The following is a 9,032-nucleotide window of genomic DNA, read 5'->3' as shown; positions in this document are numbered from 1 at the left end:
CTGCCGGATTGAGGCGGGGCCTCGGCCAGCAAGCGCGCGGGAGGAGCTGGGGGCGGAGCCTCGCTATTTTTACAGTCAAAGATTTGCTAAAACCAAAAGGTTGTGTGAAATAGAAATAAACATTTTACATTCCATATCTACAAAATGCTTTCTTAATTAGCAGTGCCAGTAGATCTTACCCATACTTTTGAAATAACAGTTTTCTGAAGACAACTCTTCAGTTACATAGATGCATATCATTTAACAAAACATTTTCAAATTAGCTTATCCAAGGCATTGATTACATTCATAGATGTTTCAAATTGTAGAGAAAGGTAACATAACAAACAGGGTAAGAGAATTGCAGAGTTCTTCCACAGCTCAGCCCAGCAAATGCAGCAAATCCTTAGTACAGTAAATATTTTGACAGTATGTTTAAAAAAAACCTAAACAATGTGTGCCACAGGCTTCTTTTCCTTACCTCTGGGCCTTCATGCAGGCTGAAGCTGGTTGCAGCATTCACTAATCTCCCAGAGGGTTCTTCAGTTTCCCTTCTCTCCTCAGTCCCCTCTCTCCATTGCACATTTGAGGATGCACGCTGTCTTTGTAAACTGGAAAGTTTCCACAATAAGATACTTTAACCCAAATTGCTTTGTCAAATGCACAATATTCTTTTAAAGGATAATCAATATGGCAGAGACCATGTTAGCACATCATATGGCTTCTGAAGTTGCTTGCCTTTTTTAATTGAATTAAGAAGGTTATATTCCTTCTAAGAATGACTTTTCTAGGGGTTATGTTTTCAGTTATCAAGCCTTATGTTATGAAATTCAATTGATTATTTGGATATGGCCTCAAAATTACACATAACAAACAGAATTCTTCATATTTTCATTAACACAACAGCTCTCTTCAGAGAGACCATATCACAACTTGCATCATCAAACCTGATTTCAAGTACAGTTCTTGCTCCTAAAGTTCCCACATGCCTGACTCTACTCTGGCATGACTTTTAAAGCAGACTACCTAGAATTTTAATCTGTTCTTGTACTTTGTCAGTCAGGAAAACAAACACATTGACAGCCTGGCATGACTAAACAGCCAGCTAATGAGAAAACTACAAGGCTAAACAATAATATAAAGGAGACAAAAGCAGAGAGAAGCATCCAAGGAAGAATTGAAAAAGAGTGCCTGAGTATTTAGGCATGGTGTCAGGAAAGTCAAACGCTTGCTCCAAATTGATGTTTGCAAAGGACAACAAAGGTTTTTACAACTTTTTGACTGGAGTCTTAGAGATTCAACTGACTCACTGAAGGGGAAAACAATGTTTTCACAATAATGCAAGTGTACATAGAAAAGCCATCTTTTCTAGACCTGCTGGATATGTTTTCCTACTGTCACCCCAACCACTGCTGGAGGCTGGACCCTATCATAACTATGATTTTCAAAACTTTTGTTTTGACAAATAATCTGTAACAGACCAGTTATTATCTGTACCCCTATTAGGAGAATCTAAGCAGAGGGTATGTACTTCTTACACACCGGATAACAGCTAAAAGTGCCTATTGTTACCTTGCAGACTCATCCTGTGCTTCCTTTGTGCTCAGCCTGAGTTGCCACAGACTGGTCTCTGAGCTTGTGTAGAGCCAATCAAATCCCCATGGAGGGCACTCCAGAATGCACAAGAACTTTAGGACACATGTAAGCCTCACATACAAAAAACCCCAAACTAAACTAAAATACCACCACAGAATAAAAAAAAAAAAAATTGTTTACAAGTCATAATAAATTGTCTCATGTCACCTCCATTCTGTTATCCATACTACCCTCAATGTTAAGACAGAAGGACAAAGAGAGTTCAGAGATTTCAGCAAGATTGACATATTTTTGGTGTGGATGGAGCCTACTGTCCCCTGCAGAAGAGCCTGCTTCCACTGCCTTTCTGTGTGGATTGCTGGCACAGCCCCAGTCTACGGCAGAGCAGCCTCCTGTGGCACCTACAGTGGGATTCAACAGCACTTTAAGGGGCAGTGCCACGGAAAAGGAATTGTTTACAGCCACACTGGTTAGAGGCTGTTTCTTAAAATGTTTTTTTCAAGTACCACAGAAAACTGCTGCAAAATGCCAATAATAAACGACCATTGCATCTGATGCACATGTTGATCCCGCTAGCTCACACCACACTGATGGTCTGTAAAGGATGCCTGTGATTCACAGCAGAACACCATTTACCCACTTCCTAAAACACGCCACAGATCTTGTCAAAATACAGACTACAAATCTCTTGCTTATGAGCATCTCTTGAAACACATCTCAAATTTGCTTTTCACAGGATCCATCTGTAAATCAGCACTATATTACACTGGGATTGTTAGCAGATGGCACTTGCACAGACCCACATCAACTATTTAAGGATGGGACTTAGAAGAGCAAACAATGCAGCTCTTTGTGTCAGAGACTGCCCCTAAGCATTTTTACACCACCATTCACAAAAACAATTCAATCCTGATGGAAGGGGCTCGGATCTATTACAGCCTAAAACATAAAGATCACTGCAGACAGATTTTACTCAAATGTTGAGATTCAACAGCAACAGCACTGTTACAATAAAAAAGCAACCCCAAATCTGAAACAGGAATAATTAGAAGCAGGCAATAGAGATCCTAGATGCACCAACTGCAGGACTCAGAAAGTGTTTTTAATAATAGATTGTCTACACACCTGCAATATTTCATCCTTAATGCTTCAGTTATTGAATATTTATACACAGAAATTACCCACTACATCACTAAATACATTTTTACGCTAGTACAAGAAAAACTCCAGCTTCCATTATTGCATGGAATCTTTCCTATTTTGAAGTACCACAATGGGCATTCTCCTATTCAAAACTTCATGCTAGCTCTTCATAAACCATTGGGAGAGAAAAGTCCCAAATAAACCAAAACTAAACCCCAATGCATAGAATTAATTAACTCAAACAACACCACTACTACCTGGCAACAAAAAAAGATTTGATGTCTCTGTGATACTTTCTTCTAGTACATTACTCAAAATTATTCATATTCAGCAACTACTCCAGCAGCAAATAAACCCACCAGTCCATCAGAAATGAATGAAATTATGACAGAACCTTCATGGAAAATGTAGCTGTTTTGTAGAAACTGCATAGAAAAATGTCTCCAAGTTTTCTTTAAGTGAAAACCTGGGTGTAAATCCAGGCTCCCACTCATGATATCCAAGAATTTACTGCCAGGAGAACACACCAAGCTTCGGCACACAAGGATACAGGGACACAGACTGCTGGGTGCTCACCCATCCCTCGCACCCACACTTGGAACCATCTTCCTGCTGAGCTGAGGACAAGAAGTGACTGGAACAGCCCGGGTTCTCCGGCTTCACTGCAAGGCATCCAACAGCCCTGAAGCTCCAAAGGGAGCTCCGAGCATCGCTCCCTCCTCGGGCCCAAGGGTCACCTGTGCCAGGTGCGCCAGACCACCACCTCTGTCCTGAGAATACACAAGGAGCAGTGCCAGGCAGGGACTGCAGATCACCATGGGTGGCAGGGAAAAAAGAGCAGGCAGTCTTCCATGGGAGAATACATGGAATAGGAGTGAGGAGTGACCACGGAATGTGTTAAGATGCCCTCATAGGGATCCTACTGCTCTTGGTTCAGAACATGAAAAAGAAGTGGGGAGACATAAATCACAAACTGGTTGCAGGGACCAGTTATCTGGATAAAATGCTACACAACTGCTGGAAAGCTTTATGGATGACTAATTACCACTTGCCAAGTAATCTGGACGTGTTAGGGGCAGCCTAGTTATCTCTCAGAAATTACGGAGTGCAAACCGAGTCAGTGCAAACTGCAAAGTGGAGCATCTGCCAGTAAAACCCGGCATTTACGCAGTTGTTACAAATTGGTTACTCTGTTGCATGCGGGTGGAGCTGGGCTCCCTGCAGGCAGCACAGGGGGTGCGGAAGGTGGGGCAGTTCCGTCCTGCTGGCCCCGCGGCCTGGGGGAGGCAGGGGTAGCTCCTTCCTGCTGGCCCCGTGGCTCGGAGGGAGGCAGGGGCTCCGTGCTGCTGGTCCCACGGCCCGGGGGGAAGGTGGGGGGCTCCGTGCTGCTGGGCCCACAGCTCAGGGGGCTCCCGTCCCCGTGTGCCACTGGTGCAGGAGCGGGGTGGCCCCATCCTCTCCTCCCACCACCGCCGCTGGTGCCAGCGGGCTCCACGCCCCCCTGCCACCACCGGGCAGTGTCGGGCCGGGGTGACCAAGCCCAGTGGCAGCGGCGGCTGGCCTCGAGTGGCCCCACAAAGCGGCAGTGCCGAGCTGGGCCACCCGGCCCTGTCGGCAGCCCCCGAGCCCGCATGGCCGAGCTGAGCCAGTAAACCCCGCCCTGCCGCAGTTCTGTTACTATTTGGCAACTTTTTTGCACGCGGGTCCTCACTGCGAACGACAGAACGGCTTATATTTGGGTGCGGCTAATTTATGGACAAAGAACGAAATGTTTGCCAACACCCAGAGATGCGGCTTATACTCAGTGCGGCTTGTATTCGTGAAATTACTGTAATCTGGAGGCATGATAAAGAAAATTCTGCAAAAAGGCTCACAGACCTACAGTTTAATGCTGGTATATATTATATTATATTATATTATATTATATTATATTATATTATATTATATTATATTATATTATATTACATTACATTACAGTAATTTCACGACCATAAGGCGCACCGGACTATAAGGCGCACCCACCAGGAGTCGGCAAAATTCGCAACTTTGTAGATCAGATAAGGCGCACCGGACTATAGGGCGCACTTTTTTTTTGCCCCGAAGATCCGTGCCGCGCGCAACAAAGTAACGTATTAGTAACAGAATCCCGCCATGGTGGAGTTTACTGGCATGTGCTTAGATTGGAAACATTTTAACAGATTGGTGTAGCCTTTAAACGCAGTCCCAAGCGCCCTCTCCGTGCGCAGGGCCCGACACTCCTGCCCGCCCCCGGCTGGCGAGGCAGGGCTTGGGGCGGCCGCGGTTCGGGGTGGCCACGGCTCACATCTCGGGGTTACTGCGGTTCAGGGCGGCTCAGGACTGTCCGTGGCTCAGGGCGGCGTGGCACTGCCCGCTCCCTCTCTTCCTATGTGGCTGCTGCTGACCAGGGGCTGGGCAGTGCTGCCCAGCCCGCACGGCGACTGCTAGCTGAGGGCTGCCAGTTCCCGCCCCCCCTCGCAGCTCGGCGCTCCCGTGGCACCGCCCCACCTCGCGGTTTGGCTCACGGCTCGCGCTTTTTTTTTGCTGCGAGGAGCTGCACTGCATGCAACAAAGTAAAAAATTACTGGCAGGGGCTCAGTTTGCAAACATTTTTCACAGATTGGTGTAGCCTTTAAACGCAGCCCCAGGTGCCCTCCCCGTGCTGCGGGTCCTGGCACTCTGGCCCGCCCCAGGCTGGTGCGGCTCCTGGTTCCCACTGCGCAGCCGCGGGTCCTGGTTTCCCCTGCCCAGCAGCTGCAGCTGCTGCGGGCCCAGGCACTCCCGCCCGGTGCTGGTTGGCACAGCTCGACTTCTTCTACCTCCTGCGCCCGGGTGGGGACTGGCGCCGGCCAGTTTCCCCCGCCCGGCACCGCTGGGCTTCTCGTCCCTCCCCCGCCCAGCGCGGCCCGGTTTCTCGTTCCTCCCACGGCTGCAGCAGCCGCGCCGCTGCCGATTTCCCCCGGCCACAGGGGCCGCACCGCCGCCACTCTCCCCCAGCCGTCCGAGTTGCACCACCGCTACCCCGATGCCGTTGCCGGGTGGGTTCTGCTCAGTTTTGGGCTGTTGCGGGCTCGCACTTCTCGTTCCCCCCGCAACTGGGCCTGGGCCGCCCGGCTTCTCATTTCCCCCATGCCCGGGCCGGGGCCAGTACTGCCCGGCTTCTCGTTCCCCCCGCGCCTGGGGTGGCGCCGCCTGGCTTCTTGTTCCGTCCGGGTCGGGGCCGGCGCCCCCTCCCTCTCTGAGTGGCTCCTGCTGGCTGCGGCTGCCCGCTCCTGCCCCTCCTCGCGACTCGGCGCTCCTGCGGCACCGCCCCCTCATTGTGGCTCACACTTCCAGTTTGGCAAATTTCACAACTTTGTAGATCAGATAAGGCGCACCGGACTATAAGGCGCACTTCCGGGTTCGGGGAAAAATTTTAGTCAAAAGGGTGCGCCTTATAGTTGTGAAATTACTGTACATTACATTATATTGTTATATGCTATGGGTTTGATATATGAAATCTGCTTTTATGCCTTGATTTTCCTGAATGTTTGTTTTGGCTTTTACACAAGTGAATGCATGCAAAATTTGAAGATCTAAGGTAAAGTCATTCTATAAAGGATATGGAAGAGACTGGCCTTGGGTCAGCAATATGTCAGCAAGACACAGCTGAGCCTTTATTACTGAGAGGAAGGACAGCCCTGCAATAGAGGGGGGAGCCCAGGCTAATATTCACTAGAACCACCTTAGGTTATTGGGTGATCCTTAGGTAGGATCAGTTAAAAAATGCAGTTTAGTAACAGATCAAAAACCTTTAAAACTGTGTGTTTCTGGAAAAAAAGCACCTTGTGTCCCTGGCATGCACAGCAATGGAAAAGAGGAGACACGATCCAAGGGGAATCCTTGTTTGTTTATCCAAATGTAAGAAGACACTTGAAATAAATTAAGCCCCAAAGCAATGGGGTGGCAGTGAACTTACAGGCTATGGATTTACTAAGGTACGGTTGATCCAGGATTTTGAGCAATTTTCAAACTACATGTGTTACAGGAGACTCATGCAGACAAGATGCACTCTCTTCCCATCCACTGAGGATGAGCAGAACAATAATAATTTACTAATAATTACTAGCTCTATGTTCTGACAATGACCAAAGTGGGTTTTTACCTTGTGTGTTTGCAGCATGTAAACAAAGAGTCATGGGACAAAAGCACAACTCACCTATCTAAATGGCTGACCAGATTGGGATTCCTATTCATCTTCATGAATTCATTGACTTTTAGTTTTGTCTTCTTCAGTTCATGGAGATTTATTTTCCTTATGGCCACCTAAAATGACATTGAAAATCAGTAACTTGACAAGTTCAGGCAGGAGACCAGAGTGCACATGGAGTGAGGGATTTTGCAATGACACAGCTGAGCTGAGCCAAACTGCCTTGTGATTAGACATGGGAGTAATTTGGAACTGTCATTCAAACATTTCTCTGCTCCCTTGGGAGCCAGTTTCAGGACATGTGGCCACAGACGTTTTGCGTTGTCCACTTGGTAACAAAGGTGGCGTAAATATCACCCACAAATCTCTGACCACACTCTCTGCTGATCTGTGTGGGATTCAGAAGTAATCTGTGCCTTGGTACACTGTGGATACATCTGGGCCCCCTTGCCCTTCTCTGGACACGCTGCAGCCCCTCAACGTGTTTCTGCTCCAGAGGAGCCAGAATTGGACACAGCACTCCAGCTGCGGCCGCAGCGCTGCCCAGCACAGGGCACAGGGCACTGCCCTGCTCCTGCTGCCCAACTATTGCTGACACAGGCCAGCATGCCCTTGGCCTTCTTGGACACCTGGCCACACGCTGCCTCACGTCCAGCTGCTGTTCTGCGGCATCACTGCCTCATTTTGTCCTAGGGAGCAGCCCATGCCCAAAGTTGCACTTTTACCTTAAAATACAGCATCGGGAATTCCAAGATGTCTTTCCTGTTCTTAGCAACACAAGACAGCAGTCCAAGGATTTCAGCTTTTCTCCTTTGCCAGACTCCAATGGCATTTTCAAACGGAGTTATCAAGGCAGGTCACACAAGAGAAAGTATCCAGACACACATGTAGCCTCTGGGTTTTGTCCCAGAAATGGGGCCACAACTATGCAGTTCTCGTCCTTTGCCACACAGGATATCAGTAGGCCCACAGGGATTCACGGACAACACAATCATCTCTTTGCAGCTTGTCAAAGACAGGCGGACTCAGACTGCACTCTGCTACTTGACCCCTCTGCCTGAAGAGGCAAAAGAACCACCTGGCAATAAAGGCACCACATCTCTCACTTCAAGCGGCAACTCCAAAATGTGTCTCTGAAATAGTCCCACGTAAACACACTCAAGAAGCTCGTGGGGACAAAGCACCCCAAAGAGCAGGTGAGCTCAGATCAACCAGTTTTGTGCCTCTAGCTCCTTGGCCAGTCTGTGCACTGCGACAGGCTCTCTCCAGACCACAGTGTCCCCTACGCATTCAACAAGGCTGAGCTCAGTGTCCTTGAAATGCCCCCTCCCCTGAGCCAGGCAGCCTTCATGCTCCAGCCTGGCCCCTCTCACAATCCCAGCAACATGGGGTCCAAACACGACAGATCATAGCCCATTTTCCAGCTCTCACTGCCTCGGGCCAATTGCTTGCTCCTGGTAGGACTCCAGCACTCAGCATCCACCCACACCAACAGCAATTCTGCCTGCTTCAGAAATTTGAAGTTCTGTCCTGCAGGTAATGACAGCAACAGCAAGAACTAGGCACTTACGGCCTCAGGGATCTCCAGACTGTAAGTGTAACAGCATCTGAAGACATCAGGTCAGTTTCCTCATTTTTGGTTTCTTCTCCCAAAGCGGAGCAAGTCACTGGATAGTATTCTAGGTCTTCAGCCCTCTGTGGACAGAGAGCATTATAAGGGACACGTTATTACCTGTCATACAAAAACGAATTTCTCTTCAGCTCTACACCTGCTTTACAAAGGCAAAATCAGGAACTGTCATAGCAATGGGATTCTAAGGCATTCCGGCTACATGAAAAGGGACTGCTTCAAAGGAACTGTATATGGCTCCAAATTCAATATTCCACCCCGGCTACTATCAGCAAGCAAAGTTCTCTCTGAAAATCCAGTTCTCAGGTCTTTCAAGCACTGAAATAGAAAATGAGGAATTAGCCAACTGTTGCTGAAGAAGACATGGAAAACTAAAACAGTATCAGAATCTCACCATGTACTGCAAAAGCAGCTCGTCAGCAAAAGCACCTTTGCTTGCTGAATAAAGACAAAATGAGCAGGGCTTCTTCTCCTGGC

Source organism: Catharus ustulatus, chromosome 18 (genome assembly GCF_009819885.2).
Source record: "Catharus ustulatus isolate bCatUst1 chromosome 18, bCatUst1.pri.v2, whole genome shotgun sequence".
In the NCBI taxonomy this organism is placed as follows: domain Eukaryota; kingdom Metazoa; phylum Chordata; class Aves; order Passeriformes; family Turdidae; genus Catharus; species Catharus ustulatus.
The sequence above is the reverse complement of the archived record's forward strand: the minus strand, read 5'-3'. Positions refer to the sequence as shown.